The following is a 20,599-nucleotide window of genomic DNA, read 5'->3' as shown; positions in this document are numbered from 1 at the left end:
CTCAAACGATGGATCCACATGGTCTCATTCTGGGAAACTGCCTGAGTCATATTAGTACCCCTCCAGTGGCTGGTTATCCTATCTATTCCAATAAATGTCAGCTTACTGGGGTCCTCATTGTGAAATTGCGCAAAGTGCCTTGACACACTATGATTAGGAAAACCACTTTTAATATTTGCCACGTGTTCGTTGATTCTTGCTCTCAATTTTCTGGTAGTGCGGCCCACGTATTGCAAAGAGCATGGGCATTCGAGTAAGTAGGTGACATGATGGGAGTCACAGGTTATAAGGGGTTTCACCTTATATTCTTTGTGTGTGATGTTAGATTTGAATTGAGTGACTTTTCTGCTGATTCTACTAGTGCTCTTGCATGATTTGCACCTTGTGCAGTGATGGAAGCCAGATCCATCAAGGAAAGTTAGAGGTCGAGGTGGGGGGTCGGGTACATTGGGAGCAATGATATTTCGTAACCCTGGTGCCCTCCTATACACAAATTTGGGTTTGGGGGGTAAGATTGCGGCCAAATCATTGTCTTTTAGTAATATTGGCCAGTGTTTCTTAAAGATTTGTTCAATACTTTGATATTGTCTATGAAAGCCCGAAAAAAAGGCCAATTCTCCTGAAAATGGGGTCCTTTTCTTAGTGGTCAGAAGTTCTTCCCGATCCATTTTTAGTACTTCTAGAGCTGTTTTTTCTAATGTTTTTGGGGGATACCCTTTTTCTTTAAACTTCTCTGTTAGAATCTGAGATTGGGATTGAAAGTCTGTGGTGGCATCACAATTCCGACGTATCCGCATGTATTGTTCTTTAGGAATGGTGCTCAACCATTTTGGATGGTGGCAACTGTTGGTTGGTACAAATGCATTTCTATCTGTACTCTTGAAATATGTGCGTGTGCTAATTTTGTCACCGTTTTTGGTCAGAATTAGATCTAGGTAATTAATTGATGCTAAACTAGACGTAGCTGTAAATCGGAGTCCATATTGGTTACTGTTCAATCCATTGAGGAATATTTCCAAAGTGACCCAGGGTCCCTCCCACAGGAGAATGATGTCATCTATATATGTCATGTAGTAGATGAGGGATATATGGTTATCTCTGTAGATGGTCTCTTCTTCCCATTTGTTCAGTACCAAGTTGGCAACACTGGGGGCATACCGAGCCCCCATCACAACTCCCTTGATTTGATTGTAATACGATCTCACAGCCCAGAAGTAATTATTCCCCATTGCCTGTTGTAATCCGTCTACAAGGTACTTGACCTGGACCTCCGGTAGTCCTGGATCAGTTTTGAGTGCCAAAGTGACAGCTTCAATTGCATCCTCCTGTCGAATGTTAGTGTACAACGACTCAATGTCAACTGTAACTAACCAGGTGGATTCTGTGACTATTACGGAGGATAAAGATTTTATAAGTTCCCGGCTATCTTTTAAGTAAGATTTGCCCTTGATGACCAGGGGCTGGAGAAATGTATCCAAATATTCTCCAATTCTGGAATACAGAGACCCAATACCACTTATTATTGGTCTTCCTGGTGGGTTCACTTTGTCTTTGTGCACCTTGGGAACTATGTATAGAACCGGGGTCCTAGGTGTATTGGGAATAATGTATGTTGCCTCCTTTGGGGTCAGTATGGACTTAGATGTACCCTCTTTAGTCCACAGTAGGAGTTGTTCCTTCAGCTTGATCAAAGGATCTCCTCGAAGTAATTTATATGTGTTGGCGTCTTCCAATAATCTTTGTATTTCCTTGTAGTAGTTCTCTTTGGTGAGAACCACTACCCCCCCCTTTATCTGCGGGGCGAATAATAATGTTCTTATTTTCCTCTAGCTTTTTTATACCTTCTGTAATGTGACCTTGGTTGTGAGTATGAATAACCTCCAAATCACTAATGTCGCCTTGGATCATATTTTTAAATACTTCCACGTGGTGGTGGGTTCCTTTTTTGGGGTTAAAGACAGAATTATTCCTTAATTCTGTGTGGACAAAATTGTTTTCTTCAATGATGGGTGTACTGGCACTCTGTTGCGAAAAATATTTTTTTATGTTGAGTTTCCTTATATATTTCTCGACCTCAATGAAGACCTCAAATTTATTGATATTTTTGTCTGGACAGAATTTCATGCCTTTTGATAAAACTTCCATTTCTGCACTAGGGAATTCAGCTCCTGCCAAATTAAATATGCCCTCATTTAGTTGTCTCGAGGTCTTTTTCGCCCTGGTTCCCCCTCGTCTCCCTCTTTTTCGGGATTTGTTTTTTGGGGGTGGACGGGGGTAGTGGGAGTTTTGTAGGGAGTTTTGTAGGGGATCTTGTATGGTTCTTTCCATCCCCTCCATTCCCCCCCTGATTGTGGATGGCTTTGTTGTTGGGCCGGTCTCCCCCTAAAATTCCTCTAAATTGACCTCTCGATGGTCTTGGTGCATATTGGCTAGGTGGAGGATTATAATAATAGTGATCATATTCACCTGAATAATTTTCCGGTGGAGCATATCTGTTATAATTGGCTCCTCCATATGGGGCTGAATAATATTCGTATTGTACTGGGTGATTACCATGATCACTCTGTGGTGGGGGACCCCTCCCTGGTAGATTGTTGTTCCCTTTAATGGGTACTGGGAGCTTGGTTTTTTTAGGGGTATGGGTTTTGTTTTTTTGTTTTATTTTGCTAATTGCATGAGAAGCTTGATTTTGGACTTCCATGTCTCTTGCTGCAGGTGGCTCATGAGAGCTGGCTGGATCTAGTTCAGCTTGCCATTTATAGGCTTTATGCTCTTCATAGTCCCTAATATCCCTCTGATATTTTTTAAGTTTTTTGTTTTTGATTTCTGCGTCATACCTAGAAAGATGGGCCTGTAATCTCTGGGCCCTCTCCAGATATTCTTCAGAACCAATCAAGGGTCCCATTGTTTCTTTCAAGTTACTAATGTTTGCCTCTACCAATGCATTTTTGGCCTTACGCCTTCTGATCATCAATTGTAGTAATTTTTGTTCACATGCATTGAAAAATTGAAACCAGTCGTCTATAAGTGTGAGATCTTCAACCCCATCATTTGGGTGCACATCCCACCTCAGACTCCTAGGAGTGAGGTTTTTACTGATGTACACTTCAAATGATGCGATGTCCCACCATAGACATATCTGCTTTTCCATGTCATGTTGCAATTGTTTAAACCCTTTTTCGAGGTCCAAATTATTTCTAGGTGTTTCTAGAAATATGTCCTCTATGTTGGTCTGCCGACTTTTCATAAAGTTAAATATGTCCATGTCAGCGTAGATGAAAAAAATCTATTAGATTTTGGTAAATGGAAATGGGGTATCACGCGCCAATGTGCTAAACAATCTGATAAGCTGCTACCCAAAATAATCAAGTGATTATGCAGTAGTTGGTATGTGAATGGGTGCACTAAATAAATAATAACAATATTTGTGCAAATGATTATACAAATACTAAAACACCTAAAGAAAAATATATGTGAATCAAGCCGGAAAGTCCAGAAATACTAAGATGCTAGTAGCAATAGTGTTGATATATCAGACGTGAAACTGCTATAAAGAAGTCCAGTGAAAACATAAATGGCTGGAAAGATGCTTCCCATAGATAATTCTTAGTTGAAAGATATAGTGTGCTTCCAATCAAAGTTGTGATCCACCTTCACCATAACATTCTCAAGCACCCAATGTGAATGGATATATGGGCTCCTTACCAGATGGAATTGCCCCCAATTTTGATACCAAAAAGGGAGGACAAATAAGGCTTGTAACAGGATCACCTGTGTTATAATTTGATGCGTCCTGACAGCAGTGGTGCTTGCAATCAATGATTTTCCGATGCGTGCATGTAAGATAAAATATGGCCAAACATAGTGTAACTTGTTTTAATAGATCAATAAAATATGTAAAAGGGGAGCCAAGTGGCCGCTTACTTTTGAGGTGCCTCAAACCCGGCACTGAGGCTTAGTAGTATAGGGTCAGCTATGAAGGATCCTGAGTGCTGTAAGCTGTGTGCTCTGTTGGTCTCCGGAGCGTGCGTTCCACGTACCGAGGTGGTTTGGAGCCAGAGATGCAGGAAGTGACAGGTACTGGTGCGTACGTGTGCGTGGTTGGATGCTGCCCCGACGTACGTTTTGTGGTGAACGTCTTCAGGAGGCGTGCCCAACCACGCTGATTGAGTGTATTTATATGTCCGTCACTTTGTATGGGCGGGAAGTGGGCGTGTACCAGCCTCAGTAGCGGGTTCAGTGCTACAGTGTACTTAACAGCGGCAGTACGATCCCCCCCTTTGCATTCTACCAGGATTTTGTCTTGAAATACAAACGGGAGACAAATGATTGTTATCATTTGTCATCAGTTGTCAGATGTTTCTGAGATCATTTACAGTTTATTGACAATAGCATTTAACATGCAGTTACCTTCCTTTTTGGTCTACATCTCACCTCCTTCTAAGATGTATCACCCTTTTTTGTGTCTCTTTTGCATTTCAGTTGGCTTGAATGAAGGAATAAGCAGTTGTGATGTGAACAAAAGCCATTGACACCAGACCTTATACTTTATATATTTAGAATTTATACATACAGTACTACACTAGCAATAAAAAAGACTGCAGTATCCATGCTCTTGTCTGATTTATGCCTACTGATGCTAGATCTCTGTGCTTCAAGTTGTAAATGACAGAGAGGTGACTCTAATGTATATTAAAGTGACATGTTAATTCAGTGCATAGATTATAAACAAACACAGCTTTCATGTCTTCTAAATAACTCCTAATCGACTCATGTCGCTTATCAGTCCTTCTAAAGGTGTGGGTTAGACTTTGCTATCTTTGACGCCATCCATTCAACTAAAAACTGCACTTCTACTGTCTACTTTGTGCTTTTCATTAGCCTTAGGAATAAATCAAAAAGCAGTGATGTTTAATATAAAATCACGGGCATCCAGTGCAACTCTGTGGCTAGCTCATGATAACAGATATGCATCAGATTTTCACTCAGTGACAGAATTAATCCATCTCATTGCTGAGCCAGGCTGAAGAAACTCATATTGATGTCATTTGCCCTTTACAAAACATAAGTCATTGAAAGGAATGTACTTTTTGTGGTTGCTGTCATTATTGTGGAATTTCTAAATCACTTATACGAAACACCGCATTGTATCAGCATGCCATGCACAGTCAACAAATTAATATTGATGTGTGCAGTGTCACAAAATATTTATTGATTTCAGAGAGGTCTTGTATATTTCAGAATTATTTAGAAGCAATAGCTAAATGTGCCATTTGGATTATATTTTTGTGTACTGAGTACACAAAGATCTAAATAAATTGTTACCCCAGCAGCTTACTATGGTATAAGCATGTCCCATAATAGAGGTTAGAAAAGGTAATATGCTATATAGAGTGTAAATCTCACAGTAGGGTAACACATTGTTTACAAATTCAGCAGTTTGTTGCGAAACAAATACAGAAACCTAGAAGACTGATAGTAAAAAAAGACCATAAAGTCTTCCCCTTTTTTTCTGTTTTATTGTTTTACTTTTTTTGCATAAAAATTGTTTGTCCCAAGCATGTTTGATTTCACTTACTGTTGACTGATTCCCTACCTGAAAGTCCAAGTATCAACTATTCTTTCTGTAAAAATACTTTGTAAGGCCTGATTCACACCTATGCAGTTTTACTGCTTTTTACATTTTGCAGATTTGCACTACAGAACGTGTTCCATAGGACACCATGTTAAATGGACTGTAGTGCAAATCTGCAAAATGCAAAAAGCACTAATCCAGCCTAAGATTAGTTTTAAGCTTTATTCCTGGTAGTTTGAGATCATGTCCCTGTGTTCTTGATCTTAGCTCCATATTGAAACTACTGCCATCCTGAACCTTATTCACACCTTTCATGTATTTCAAGTGTTCAGTCCTGTCCCCCCTCTCCTTTTATAATTCTGTTTGGTTAGACAGCAAATATCAATGACAATACAAGTTCTAAAACACACGAAGACTAGAACCATTAATTATAGTTATTACAAGTCAACTATAGGGCCAATCTGGAATTAAAGGGCCCTGTCTAAACACATAGACATTAGGCCTATAAACACTCTGTTGGTGCTGGGGTCATTGAGCTCCTGTGGGAGTGCTCAACCAACAAACAGTCATAGAACTCAAGTGGCAAGGAGGTCTCTCACCACTAATAAGAGCCTTTCTAGGTCAAGCAAGAGGTTGTGCCATGCATACAGGCTCCACTCTCCAGACAGAGTTGCTGTATTATAGACCTTTTCCTTTCCCAGAGCTGTGGACTATATTTCTGTATCATTGTAACTTTCTGCAGTCAGTCTCATTCAGGGTCCTGCAGCTATAAAGCATCTCTGTAGCACCACAAAGATTTCTGCTCACCCATGACTGTTTAGGCTCTCCTCTCTTTGCAGCACATCTACACCAACAGCACAGCACAGTACACACAGAAAAAAGCTTTTGGCCAGCAAGGCACAATCCTAGGCTGTAACTGCAACCAATAAATATCCTCCTGCGCTTCTCTTCTCTCTCTGCACTCTGTCAAACTCTGGCAAGGAGAGAAACAATCTGCTGCATGGCTACACCTTCTTTTCTCAAGACTATACATTTTATCCTTGCAGTCTCTCTCGATATGTTTTATTCCTTGGGCCTCCCACCATTTTGCTGCTTGTTTCTGGACTCATTCTACCCTATCAATATCTTTGTACAAGCAAGGTTTCTAGAAATGGACATAGTTGTCTAAGTGTGATCTAACTAACATATACATGTGCTAGGGGTGTGTGACCACATGCTAACAAACAAAATTCTCAATTAATCACCTGCACACAAACATTTGCATAACAACAGGGATTCTTGGTTTGCATATATTGCAATACATGTTCAAGATAGCCAACTGCATCAACGTGATCCCTCTCTGGCCAGTCCTTACTTACTACTTTGTTTAGCCAATCATCAGACTTGATAAGGTATTAAATATTCCAGGAATATGGTTCCCTTATGCATCTTCATGGTGAGGATAGCACTGTGATAACTGTGTTTCTTCCAAGTCTTTGGGCCTACTGTTTGGTTGGCTCCAGGGTTATCCCCTCCCAGGAAACCCTGAAGCTGCTAGATATAAATGCTGTACTGCTCTGTCCAAAAGGAAGCAAACTGTTTGCAAGAGAGCAGTTGAGTGGAAAGCTTACACAGAAAACATTACTTGAGGTCCTTCCTAGGAACATAAATATTGATGTACCACCTGTAGCAGTGTGTTGCTATGAGTTACTATCTTCCACTACGTTCACCCTGCTGCCAGACCTTCATACATCACTCTCCAGTAGACTACGAACAGTCATTTGCTTTTGTTTTGTTTTTGTTTTTTGTGGGATATAACTTGGGTGGGAAAAGGGTTTGGGATGCCCATAGAACAGATCACATTTTGCAATACTCACTTGAAGAATTGTTAAATCTGATGCACTTTGCATAATTCAGAGCACTTAGAAAATAAATGATTGACTCTAACATTGTCAGTCTCAACTTTACTTTCACCTCCACACAACCCCTGCAGACTGTTACACGTGTTACCCGTGTACACACGGTCGGTCCAAACCGATGAAAACGGACTGAAGTTCAGTTTCATCGGTCCAAACCGACCGTGTGTACGCCCCATTGGTCTGTAGTCCTTCAGTCCAGAAACAGAAAACTTGCTTTAAAATTGGACCGATTGAAGCCTGACCGATATGTCAAAATCGATGGTTAGTACGCAAAAGCATCGGTTCCAAACCCGGGCATGCTCAGAATCAAGTCGACGCATGCTTGGAAGCATTGAACTTTTTTTTCAGCACGTCGTTGTGTTTTACGTCACCGCGTTGGACTCGATCGGTTTTTGAACTGATGGTGTGTAGGCACATCAGACCATCAAAGGAAGAATGGCAAAAACTTTTTTCAAAGAAATACAATTTCTAACAGAAAAAAACACTGCACAGAAACAATGAAAATGTAAATGCTGCCAAGTACCAAAAATTGCAGATACAAATCAAAGAACAAGTGAAAAAAGGTATAGGTACAGCGCAAAAACTAATAGTAATTGATAGTGATACCCACGCTGTGAACTAAGGTATATGTATAAAACACAAAAACACAAACAATATATATATATATATATATATATATATATATATATATATATATATATATATATATATATATATATATATATAAAGGATTATATATATATAAATAAAAAATATCCAATGAAGTAAAAAAGGAAAAGTTCATAATAAAAAACATGTGAATAAGTGCAGTCCATACACATATGGTGGTGAATGGTGTAAGAAATCCAAAAAGTGAATACAAAATCCAATGTGAATCACCAATGTAATATTCAAGATGTGACATCCAAAATAGTCCAAACGATCTATCCACCAAAACAAAACACCCAAGTGGTGAGGTATTGTAGTCTGCTTACCGAAGATACTGACCACTACAGCGGTCAATATGGGCACAGGATTATTTTTATAGTCTCCCAACAAGACTGAGAAGTGTCCGGTTCCTAGATCCTAGGTAGTACCATCAAACTGGTTGGAGGCCGAAATGCTGAGAGGGCTCCCCTTGTGGCTAAGTGCAGTACACCCCTGAGGTTGGATACAGAGGGTGTAGTGCCCAGAAAAGCACAGGTTGCCAGATTGATCCAGGAGAGAAGAGCTGGTGAGTGCCTGAAGAATACTGGAGAGTACAGGAAACACTGCTGGGCTGCAGTCTCTAGGAGTCCTCGGTAACACTTGGCAAGGTGGCAGCTCGGTAACACTTGGCAAGGTGGCAGCTCTTCTCTCCTGGATCCATCCGGCAACCTGTGCTTTTCTGGGCACTACACCCTCTGTATCCAACCTCAGGGGTGTACTGCACTTAGCCACAAGGGGAGCCCTCTCAGCATTTCGGCCTCCAACCAGCTCGAAATTACGCCGCAAAGCCTCATTGGTATTGACGTGAACGTAATTTACGCAAAGCCCTATTCGCGAACGACTTATGCAAACAACGTAAAATTTTCAAAACTCGGCGCGGGAACGACGTCCATACTTAACATTAGCTACGCCTCATATAGCAGGGGTAACTTTATGCCGGAAAAAGCCTAACGTAAACGACGTAAAAAAATGCGCCGCCGGGACGTACGTTAGCATATTCCTCGCATAACTATACGGAAGCGCCACCTAGCGGCCAGCGTGAATATGCAGCCTAAGATACGACGGTGTAAGACACGTACACCAGTCGGATCTTAGGGATATCTATGCGTAAGGCCCCGTACACACGACCGAGTTTCTCGGCAGAATTCAGCCAGAAACTCGGTTCAGAGCTGAATTCTGCAGAGAAACCCGGCCGTGTGTACACTTTCGGCCGAGGAAGCCGACGAGGAACTCGGCGAGGAAATGTTCTCTATTTCCTCGTTGTTCTATGGGAGAACTCGGCCCGCCGAGCTCCTCGGCGGCTCCAGGACTGAACACGCCGAGGAACTCGATGTGTTTGGCACGTCGAGTTCCTCGGCCGTGTGTACGGGGCCTCACTGATTCTCTGAATCAGGTGCATAGATATGACGGCCTGCACTCGCCGTCGTATCTCCTATCTGAATCCGGGCCCTTAACTTCAATTACTAGGGAACTACATTCTAACTTTAGTGTCAAGCCAGCATACCCTGTGAGAGAGATCCAGAGAGTTTGGAAACATGTATAGAAGAGTCAAGACCATATACTGTGTTCTAGAAAGATAAACCTTAAGATATCCAGTACTCCCTTTACACTCTTTCCCTTTTCTTCATACCATCTTTCTTTTTTTTTATATTTTATTTCCTTATTAACATTTTGAAAAATTACAAGACAAATAGAAAGACAATTTCACACACTATCAACAGCATATATAGGGAGGGATCAAATAAAGTATTGAGATTCAATGCATTACAACACGTATAGTGCTTAACCACTTAAGCCCCAGACCATTTTGCTGGTCAATGACCGGGCCACTTTTTTGCGATTCAACACTGTGTCGCTTTAACTGACAATTGTGTGGTCATGCGACATGGCTCCCAAACACAATTGATGTCCTTTTCCCCCCACAAATATAGCTTTCTTTTGGTGGTATTTGATCACCTCTGCGGTTTTTATTTTTTGCACTATAAACCAAAATAGATGGCAATTTTGAAAAAAATTCTATATTTTTTACTTTTTGCTTTAATAAATATACCTAAAAAATCTATAATTTTTTTTCTCAGTTTAGGCCGATATGTTAATTGATCGGTTTGCGCGAAAGGTATAGCATCTACAAAATAGGGGATAGTTTTATGGCATTTTTATTAATATACATTTTTTAATAATAATGGCAGCGATCAGCTTTTTTTTTTCATGACTGCGACATTATGGCGGACACATTGGACACTTTTGACACATTTTTGGGACCATTGGCAGTGAAGGGGTTAACCACCAGGTGGCACTGTAGGGGGTTAAGTGTGCCCTAGTGAGTGCTTCTTACTGTAATGGGGAATGGGCTGTATGTGACAAGACAGTGATCACCACTTTCGATTACAGGAAGCTGTGATCACTGTCATTGTCACTAGGCAGAGCGGGGAGATGCTTGTTTACATCAGCATCTCCCCGTTCTTCCTCACCGTGAGACAATCGCAAGTATCCCCGTGGCGATTGAGTCCGCAGGACCCGCGGCCGGGCTCATGGAGCTTGCGGTGTGCGTGCGTCCACAATGCCACTTCCTTAAAAGGGACGTTCAGGTACGTCATTTTGCCCAGGAGTGTCATTCTGTCGACGTATAAATGCGTGCGACGGTCGACAAGTGGTTAATGGACCAAACATGGTATTACTTACAGGAATATTGTTAATATGAATCTTAGGGGTTTATAGTAAAGAAAATCGAATTACCAGTATAGCGGGTAGCGCCGGTGGATGCCGACGCTTCCTGTATCTCAGTCACACAGGGAGCCGGGCTGTGACGTCAGTTCCAGGTGAGCGGTGGGCCGTGTCGATGACGGCATTTCCAGGTGATTCGAGGGACCAATAGGCCTATTGGTCCCTCGAATCACCGGGACCTCAAATCGAGGGACCAATAGGCCTATTGGTCCCTCGATTCACCCAGAAGTGCCGTCATCGACACGGCCCACCACTCACCTGGAACTGACGTCACAGCCCCGACTCCCTGTGTGACTGAGATACAGGAAGCGTCGGCATCCACCGGCGCTACCCGCTTCACTACACCAGATCACAGCCATTTTAAGTGACTTTCCTCCCAGACGTTCCATGGTTTTACATGCTCAATTTTATCTACCTTTGTGAGTATGTTTGCTTTACTTGCTCAATAAATTATGTGCAACATTCTGCACTTAGAGTGGTGCCTCTGTGTCTTCTCCCCCAGCTGTTTCAAGATTTGCTTCATATCTTCACTGGGCTGCCTTCAAGTGCTTTAGCACGGACTATAAGGACTTTAATAGTCTCATGTTTTTAACCATTGCCTTGATTTTAAGAGTTTTCTATTTTAGTTTTTTCACATCGCTTCTGTTCCAAGCGCCAACTCTCTCCTATGTGAATTTGAGTTCTCGCTCCCAAAATTCCATAGTGGGTGTTTTACTTTGTTTCATTGGTTTTTGGAGTAAAGCGTAGAGAGCAGATAGACAATAGGTTTTTGGAAGTTTGGATATCATCTTTTTTCCTTGCTGAGAAAAACAATTGAGTACTGTCACTAATACCCTTTTTATTTTCACTAACATCCACATTTTCAGGGTGCACCCTCCCTTTCAAGGTTTATGCAGAATGTTGGGTTAGACAATCTCTGAGGGAAAAACAAGAAAAAACACAAACAATCATACACAGCAATGGTAGCTAAACTTTGATCATTGGTGAGATAGGGATAGAATAAGGCTATGGATGGGGATGAGGAAAAAGAGTCACAGAGGACATAAAACTAATAGATAGTGAGTTAGAAAACAGGTCCACATTTAGTTCAATATCCTTTGTTTCAAGTTTAATTATCATTCTTAGTTCAAAGGTTTGCCTTTCCTGTGTATTTTTTAAAGTACCTTTCAAGAATTAAAACATTCATGTCTTTCAGTTAGGGATGAGCTTGATGTTCGAGTCAAACGTAAGTTTGTCTCAAACATCAGGTGTTTGCCCGTTCATTGAACGGCAAATATTATGGGGCGTTTGCGGCAAATTCGAGCGCCCCAAAATACATTGCGAGATCGCAGTGCATTGATATCTGATGATTGGCCAAAGCATGCACCTCACCTGCATGCTTTGGCCAATCACAGCGCGCTCTGCTATGAGAGCCATAATTGGCCAAAGCCTTTGGACAATCATGACTCCCCACCCCCACGCTATATAAGGCTGCTTACATAGCAGCCATGTATAATGTGTGACTGTGGATGGAGATAGATTGTGCTAGATTAGGCAGGCAGGTTAGTTAGTGGCAGTGTATGTTGCCAGACTCCATAGGTAGGTTCCTGTATTGTGAAGGTAGACGGCCCAAGTGGCCAGGGTTTATTTTATGTTTTGTTTTGTTTATGCTGTTTGGATGCTTGCACTTGTTTCCAGCAATATGGAAGAATAAACCATAACCCTTGTTTTTTCAACCACCCACGGCTGCCTCTCTGTATAATTCCGTGTGTAGTGAACCCACTCAGGAGGTCACACACCCCCGCTACCGAGCTAACCCCTTACAATATACATATATATAGGGCCAGATTCACAGAGACTTACGACGGCGTATCAATAGATACGCCATCGTAAATCCGAATGTGCGTCGTCATATCTTTAAGGCCTTGTACACACGACCAGACATGTCCGATGAAAACGGTCCGCGGACCGTTTTCATCGGACATGTCTGCTGGGAGGTTTTGGTCTGATGTGTGTACACACCATCAGACCAAATTCCCCGCGGACAGAAAATGCAGTGACGTGGGGGCGACGATGACTCGGCGACGTGCGGGAACCAGGAAGTTCAATGCTTCCACGCATGCGACGAATCACTTCGACGCATGCAGGGGATTTTGGTCCGATGGTTAGGTTTCCACCGGACAAGTTTCTTAGCATGCTAAGAAACTTGCATGCTAAGAAACTTTTGTCCGCTGGAAACCTGTCCGCTCGGCCGGAAAACTGCCCGCTAGGCCCTACACACGGTCGGACATGTCCGCGGAAACTGGTGTACGAGGCCTAAGCGTATTCTGGAAACCAGATACGACAGAATTTGGCCAAGATACGACTACGCCTCCTACGCCGTCGTATCTTGGGTGCATATTTACGCTGGCCGCAAGGGGCGCTTCCGTTGATTTACGAGTCGAATATGTAAATGAGCTAGATATGCCGATTCACAAACGTACGTACGCCCGTCGCAGTAAGCTATGCCGTTTACGTAAGACATACGCCGGCGTAAAGATAAAACACCTTTATAGGTGGCGTAGCCCATGCAAGGTATGGACGTCGGAACTGCCGTCAGCTTTTACGTTGTTTACGTAAGTAGTACGTGAATGGGGCTGGTCGTAAGTGAGGTTTCACGTCGTACGCATTGTGACGTAGTATCGTAGGGAGTATTTGCGACGTGATTCTTTTTTTGTTCAATACGTTTTTATTAAGGTATTCAAGACATAGAGGTACAAAAAAGAAAAAACAATTCCAAAAACAAGCGGCAAAACAAAGAAAATAAAGGGGAAAGGGGTAGAGGATGTAGTCAAGCTATGACAAGTTACCAAAAACTTCCAGATGTCATACAATCATAACACAGTAGAAACCGCCTTATACAAAGAAAAAAAATGACCAATATGACTCAACAGTAAATCACTATTTCCCGACATCACTGTTTAATTGCACTTGTACCAATGTGCATAAAGTATAGCAATTAGCAAGGGAAAACAAAAAAATGAAAAGAAAAGGTAAGAAAAGATATAAGAAAAGGGTAAAAGCAGAAAATGAGAAAAAGTGTGAGAGAGGGACGGGGGGGGGGAAGGGGGAGAAAAGGGTAATCCACCACAGGTGACCACCAGGCAAAGTAAGATAAAATAAACATACTAAATATCAGCATCACATAGTTCAAGACATAAGGTCGGCATATGCAGTAGTATATTTAAAAGCAAACCAATTGCGACGTGATTCTGAGCATGCGCGCGCATGCGCCGTTTGTTTGGCCATGCATTCACATGGGGTCACGATTCATTTGAATACAACACGTCCATTGCCTTGCTACTTTGAATTACGTGGGCTTACGCTGGCCCATTTACGTTACGCCAGTGTACATATGGGAGCAAGTGCTTTGTGAATACAGTACTTACCTCTCAATGTTACGTTGGCGTAGCGCATATGAGATGCGCTACGCCTAACTAAAGATGCACCCGTCTCTGTGAATCTGGCCCATACTTTCTAATATATATATATATATATATATATATATATATATATATGCTCTGCCAAGTCTTCCTTGATACAAAGTTTCTGAGGTTAGAAAGTATCAGCTCCAAATTAAGCCCCAGAGGAAATCTGAGCAAGGGATGCTGCCGATGGAGCCAAGTCCCGAAACTTCTCGAACTGCAAACAAGATAATGCATCAGCTGTGCTATTATGTATCCTGGCTATGTGTGTTGCTTTTAACCAAATATTGAAATGCATGCAGTGCAATACTAGAAAGCACAAGTTTAATAATTGGTTCAGATTTCAAGGATAACGTATTAATAGCAAAGAAAACACCTTTGTTATATGTGTGCACCAGAACTCTACGGTTCATGAAGACATCCTTCCAAACCATTATGGAAACTAATACCGGGAATAATTCCAGGAGAACAATATTCTGAAGAATGTCCTGCTGCAACCAATCTGAGTGCCACCGTTTAGGAGGTATTTCACTTGTAGTGCACGATGATGTAATCAGTGCATGCACTGGGAAGAAACGGACCTCCGCGCCGTTTCTTCCCTAGCGTGTGTCATTACTGACGGCTCCCAGGCGTATGTGCAGAGTGACATCACGTGGCTCCGGCCAATCACAGAGCCGGAGTTCTCGGCCCCGGAAAGGAAGAGGGGCGAGAAGATAGACGTAGCCTGCACAGGGGACAGCGCTGGATTTGTTTGCAGGTAAGTGTCACATAATGGGCTAGTATGCAATGCATACTAGCCCATTATGCTTTTAATTTGCAGGGCTTGCAGTGAGCAAAAGAGGAAGTAAAACCCATTAGGGTTTACTTCCTCTTTAAGGGGCACTCTGGAACGGAGAAAAACTCCATTATTCACAATTTGATCCTTAATTTCTTCCTTCTTTGCCACACAGCACCAATATCTGCCAAAAATTTACCTTTGCACTATGAGAATGTGCCCCTGTAACATTAGTGTCACTATGAGCAATGCTCAATGCACCAGTGTCCTGTGCTCCTCCAAACTCATTAGCACTAGCACAAATTGACTGTGCCCCTTTAAACTGCTGTAATACATTAGATAAAAATGTAACCAACATTTACAATTCATACAAATCAGAGACATTAGTAGCAAAACAGGTCTCCCCACCAGGATTAGAAGCTGAATGCCCACTGCTGGCCGCCACAGAGGCAAGCGGAGTAGCGCTGCTCTCCCTCATCCGAGGTGCACTCTTTTGTCCAGAACTACCAGTTCCCTCCCTGGCCTCTTGGCTGTGGAGAAGAATTTGTCTATTGCCATTTCTTCTTTCTACCCTGCTGTTGGCACGTTCTGCTCCTGAGCGTGGCTGTCTCCTCCTGCATTAGGGGTTGTTATGGCCACCCCGAAAGGTGGAGCTGAGCCGTGCCCCTCCTACAGACAACATATCAGACACTCTTCACCCCATTCACCTTCAGCTTTCCCATCTGCTTGGAGAACGGTGCTTCATTCTGCAGGGCACTATAATGAATTGTCGGGTCCTGGCAATACAGATAAAAGTCATTGAAAAAAACGACATGGGTTCCCCCCTAGTCCATTACCAGGCCATTTGGGTCTGTTGTGAATATTAAGTGGTACCCCGAACCAAAAAATAAATAAAAAATGTGTGGAGGCCCCCCAAATTCCATTACCAGGCCCTTCAGGTTGGATATGCATATTAAGGGGAACCCTGCACCAAATAAAAAAAATGGTGTGGGGTTGCCCCCAAAAATCCATACCAGACCCTTGAGGTCTGGTATAAATTTGAAGAGAAACCCCACGCCAAAAAAAAAAAAAAAATGCCCCCCCCCCATGTGAATTGGTAACGGAGTACATTGTACCCCTACCATTTCACCCAAAAAAGTGAGAAAAAAGGAAAAAAACACACACACAAAGTTGGGACAAGTCCTTTAATAAAAATCCAGCGCTGTAATCCTTCTATGAGTCCGACCCGCCGCTACGAATGATACTGCCTCCATAGGAGGCTCCCGGCCGAATGTCGCACGACCCGTCTGATAGCTCTTTTATAAACGTGGGCGGGACCGCCCGTGACGTGGATGGGTGGTTCCGTCCCCTCTGACGCAACAGGGGTTTCCAGCGGTTTCCCCGTGGTGTCACGGGTGACCCCGCTCCCTCTGATGGGTCACAGGAAACCCCCAGTTTTAAAATGTCAGACAAATGAGTTGATTTACCAAAGGAGTGGAGACTGTTAACTCAGCAAGATGACTGTTCCCTAAGATCAAGGAATATTTGCTTAACATAGCGAGTAAGGTGAAGTTGTTAAAAGAGAAGTATGTTGTTTTTTTGTTCTAGATTCATACTTACCTAGGTGGATGCAGCATCGGTCCAATGTTGCATCTGTCCCCCGCCACCTCTGCAATGAGAACTGAGCACTCAAGCTCGATTCTCACAGATCCCTGGGCAGAGAGCTGCTGACTGTCAATCAGCAGCTTTCTGCTCTGTCCCACCCCCCCGCTCACTGGAGCAGTGGAGGGGAGGGGAGCAGCCGTCTCAGTCTCTCAGCAACTCGTTGAGAGGCTGATAAGGGTATCAGTCTAGGCACCTGGTGGATCCACACTTTATTGTCGTGATGACACAGTGCCTGGACTGACTCCAGTGATGTCAGCAGAGAGCGGACTTTAGACCGCTCTCTGCTCAAAACGAGTCCCAAGAGTGCAAAACGAATTGCACTCCTGTGACCCATAGGAGAAGTACAGCCAAACAAGCTCAGGCTGGACTTCTCCTTTAAAGGAGTTGTAAAGGAAAATGTTTTTTCACCTTAATGCAATCTATGCATTAAGGTGAAAAAACATCTGATGTTGCTGCCCCCCCCCCCGAGCCCCGTTATACTTACCTGACCCCTCGAAAGTCCTGCGCAGTCCCGATATTCTCTTTGCCGCTCAGCCTGGCGCTGATTGGCTAGCACGGATGGGTTCAGAGCAGCGCAGCCATTGGCTGGCGCTGCTGTCAATCACATCCAGTGACACGGAACGCCGAGGGGCGGGGCCGAGTGATACAGCGAGCGGTTATGGCCGATCGCTGTATCACGGGAGGGCGCCCACAATTAGTGACCACCAGGAGAGCTCTCGCATGACTGTGGTGACTAATTGCGGGGAGGACCGAGACAGCCGCCGAGGGACCCCAGAAGACATGGATCGGGGGCACTCTGTGCAAAACGAACTGCACAGTGAAGGTAAGTATGACATGTTTGTTATAAAAAAAAAATCCTTTACAAACCCTTTAAGTGAAGTGTTAATGTTGATCATCCAATAATGTGTAAATAAAAATCCTATTATTTTACTTGTTTATTTTCATTTCCTTTGCATATGATGATTATTTAAAGTGAGCACAGCTTCAGCTTCAGTTACTGCTCAGGTGTTATTAGTATTACTGTTAATATGATAATTTCACAGCAGAGTAAACAATTACATCATTTGTATATATGAAAATGCATGTATTAATACATTTTTTCTTTGATGCTCAAATCTCTCTCTCTCTCTCTCTCTGTATATATGCACATATAGGCATGCTATAGCAGGCTTGTATATGTTATGCTTTACCAAAGCATGCATGACAATCTTTGTTTTTGAAGTGACTCTAAAAACAGACATTTAACAAAGTTTTATGCATAAAGCAGATGTCAGATGGTAAAGATCGACTGCTTGCAGATCAAGTTGCTGCTGCCAAGTCTCGCGAGCTTTAATTCAGACACAGTTTCTATTAATGTCCGTACTATCCAATTTACAGAACTGAGGCAGCAGATGTACTTCTAGGCACTGAGCTACTTAAGATCCTCGCTGTTTAAAACTTTGTAATTTTACTCGGGTAAGTGTCTCAATAATTCTGTGTTTCAGTGAATCTTTTAATCCATGTTAATTTGCACTTTCTATTAATTCAGATATTGCAGACTGAATTAAAACAGTTTTGGTACTTATACACATACAATACAGATTGTCCTATTCCCAAATGCATCCTGAGAAGATACCAGAGATTAATGCCTAAATAGATACCACTGCTGAATTTGCTGTCTGATAGCAATGTTATGGTTACTGTTCTTCATGTTTCTTTATTTTATTCATGCAGATTTGTTATTAGCTGTGTGTAAAAAAAAAAAAAAAAATCATGTGGATATGTAATGAATACTGTAACTGTATGATTGTTTTCGGTTTATAAGCATGTTTAAGCCTATTTAGTACTTATATTCAAAATATCTTCAATAACATTGCTACATACATTACTGAATAAATTATATTTATAACAAAATGAAGACAGAAAGACTGACACATGTACATATTTTCTTTTGCACACTTTTTAACAAAATAATGCTTTGTCCCTACATTTTAAAATTATTAGTTTGCTTTGTCAAAAAATTTATATTCTACAATTTTTTTTATCTTTTTATATTTAAAAACTGGAGCTGTCAAATTGAATAAATCAATATATCACATGCTGCAACTCGGCTGCTATTAAAAAAAATGGTCCTACTTTTTTTTATCTATTGCTATGGTATTAGTCCCCTTGTTTTTTCACCATAAACTATTAGTACTAAGCAAAGCACTGAAGTGTAGGGATTTGTTAAAGCACTCATACTCAAGCATATTACCATAATTGGCTTTATTTATGTTGACTCTGCTCTATTGTTAAGCACAGTCCTAGAAAAAATGCTGGTAAAAATAAATGAACAACTGCATCCTCATATCGCTGTATTTTATTCTAGCAGGGTAACGAAAACTGAAATAAAAAGTAGGAAATTATTATTACCTAATCTCAGAAGAACTTTGCATTTGCAGACTAACAACGTTCTTTTGTTAACCAATTAACATGTGCTAAGAATAGACTTATTGTTATGGTAGTACAAAACTAGACCCTGAGTACAGCTTTGTTTTATATTTTTATAAACAGCAGTTTATTACCATCCTTTCTGTTTTAGTCACTTGTTAAGCTTTACTAATTCCTTCTCTATTATGTAAAAACTTTTGAACTATTATAGCAGGAGTGATAGGATTAGTGCATCTAATATTAGCAGAAATAAAGGCATTAATATGGTAAGGTCACATAAGGGGAATTATGCATGATAGGTTCTCGCCTCGACATCAAGACAATACAAGGGATTATAGACTTATAAATAATGGCAGATAATGATTTCCCTTCCTATAAATACAGTACAATCCTCAATGCAATGTGTTGTTATCTTGATTTGCACAAGCACTGAAAGATTTTTTTTTTTTTTACAGAAATAATTAGCAGAAACAATATAAAATCTCTAGCACATTGCAATATTTGAACACCACAAGCACATGTGAACACACATAACCAAACATACAAACAACAACAAACACACACAAACACACACACAAACTGTTGAGACAATGCAGAAACAAATGGAGATGTGCTCAGAAGCTCACTACAAGCAGTCAGGATTTCCCTTAAGTGTAGTATTATCAGTGAATGGAAATTGCAGGTTAGTTGCTATAGGTTGCAACACTTTCCATATTGCTCCAGTTTTAAATGTATTTGTATTCAATTTTTATAAACACATACAGCTTTCATTACATTTCCATTAAGCACATATACATTACATTAATTACATAAAACACAACTCCACATTTACAACAACAACAATATGGGTCTATCCTGCAACATCCTGATTTTCCTTTTCTCTTCCCTCCTCTCCCACAACTTTCCTCACTCTATTTCCTCCATACCCCCTTTCCCCCTGAGAAAAAAAACACACCCCAAGACACCCCCCCCCCCATTTAAACTTTAAAGTGCATTGTGCCCTTGTTCCCTTTTAAATTAACTTCCGTGACTTCTATATTTATGTTAATTTATGAGGGGGAGCAAGTATCCTTCTCTACCCCCAATACACTATACCAACCTTGTGTTTCCTCCTATTATATTTGAAAGTGTGTTAATGTCCTATTACCCTTCTCCCCTTTCTTCCCCTTTAACCTGCCTGGCGGTATTCCCGAGTCTGACTCGGGGTTAGATTTTCCTGCTGCGAGCGGTAACCCCGAGTCAGACTCGGGCTTGCCTCGCTGGATCCACAGGGAGTGTTTACTTACCTTGTCCCTGGATCCAGCGATGCCACCGCGCTGTGCGAGCGAGCGGGACCTCGCTCGATTCACACAGTGCCTCTGTGTGACGCCGATCTCTGTTCCTTGCGACGTTACGATGCACAGGAGCGGAGAACGGCGCCAAATTCAAAAACCTAAATAAACAC

General features: G+C 41.9%; 1 protein-coding gene across 2 annotated transcripts in view; it reads left to right on the top strand.

Moving 5' to 3' along the window:
• The first annotated feature begins 18,099 nt into the window (after positions 1–18,099).
• BCHE (butyrylcholinesterase) overlaps positions 18,100–20,599 on the top strand; it is a 110,617-nt gene continuing 108,117 nt past the window's right edge. The window contains exon 1 of one of the 2 annotated variants that reach the window (XM_040349302.1): positions 18,100–18,201. The gene's annotated coding sequence lies outside the window, so the exon portion shown is untranslated. The remainder of the gene's footprint in view (positions 18,202–20,599) is intronic. The other variant, XM_040349299.1, reaches the window with a different exon arrangement.

Source organism: Rana temporaria, chromosome 4 (genome assembly GCF_905171775.1).
Source record: "Rana temporaria chromosome 4, aRanTem1.1, whole genome shotgun sequence".
Classification (NCBI taxonomy): domain Eukaryota; kingdom Metazoa; phylum Chordata; class Amphibia; order Anura; family Ranidae; genus Rana; species Rana temporaria.
Note: the sequence above shows the minus strand (reverse complement) of the source record. Positions and strands in the feature narration are given on the sequence as shown.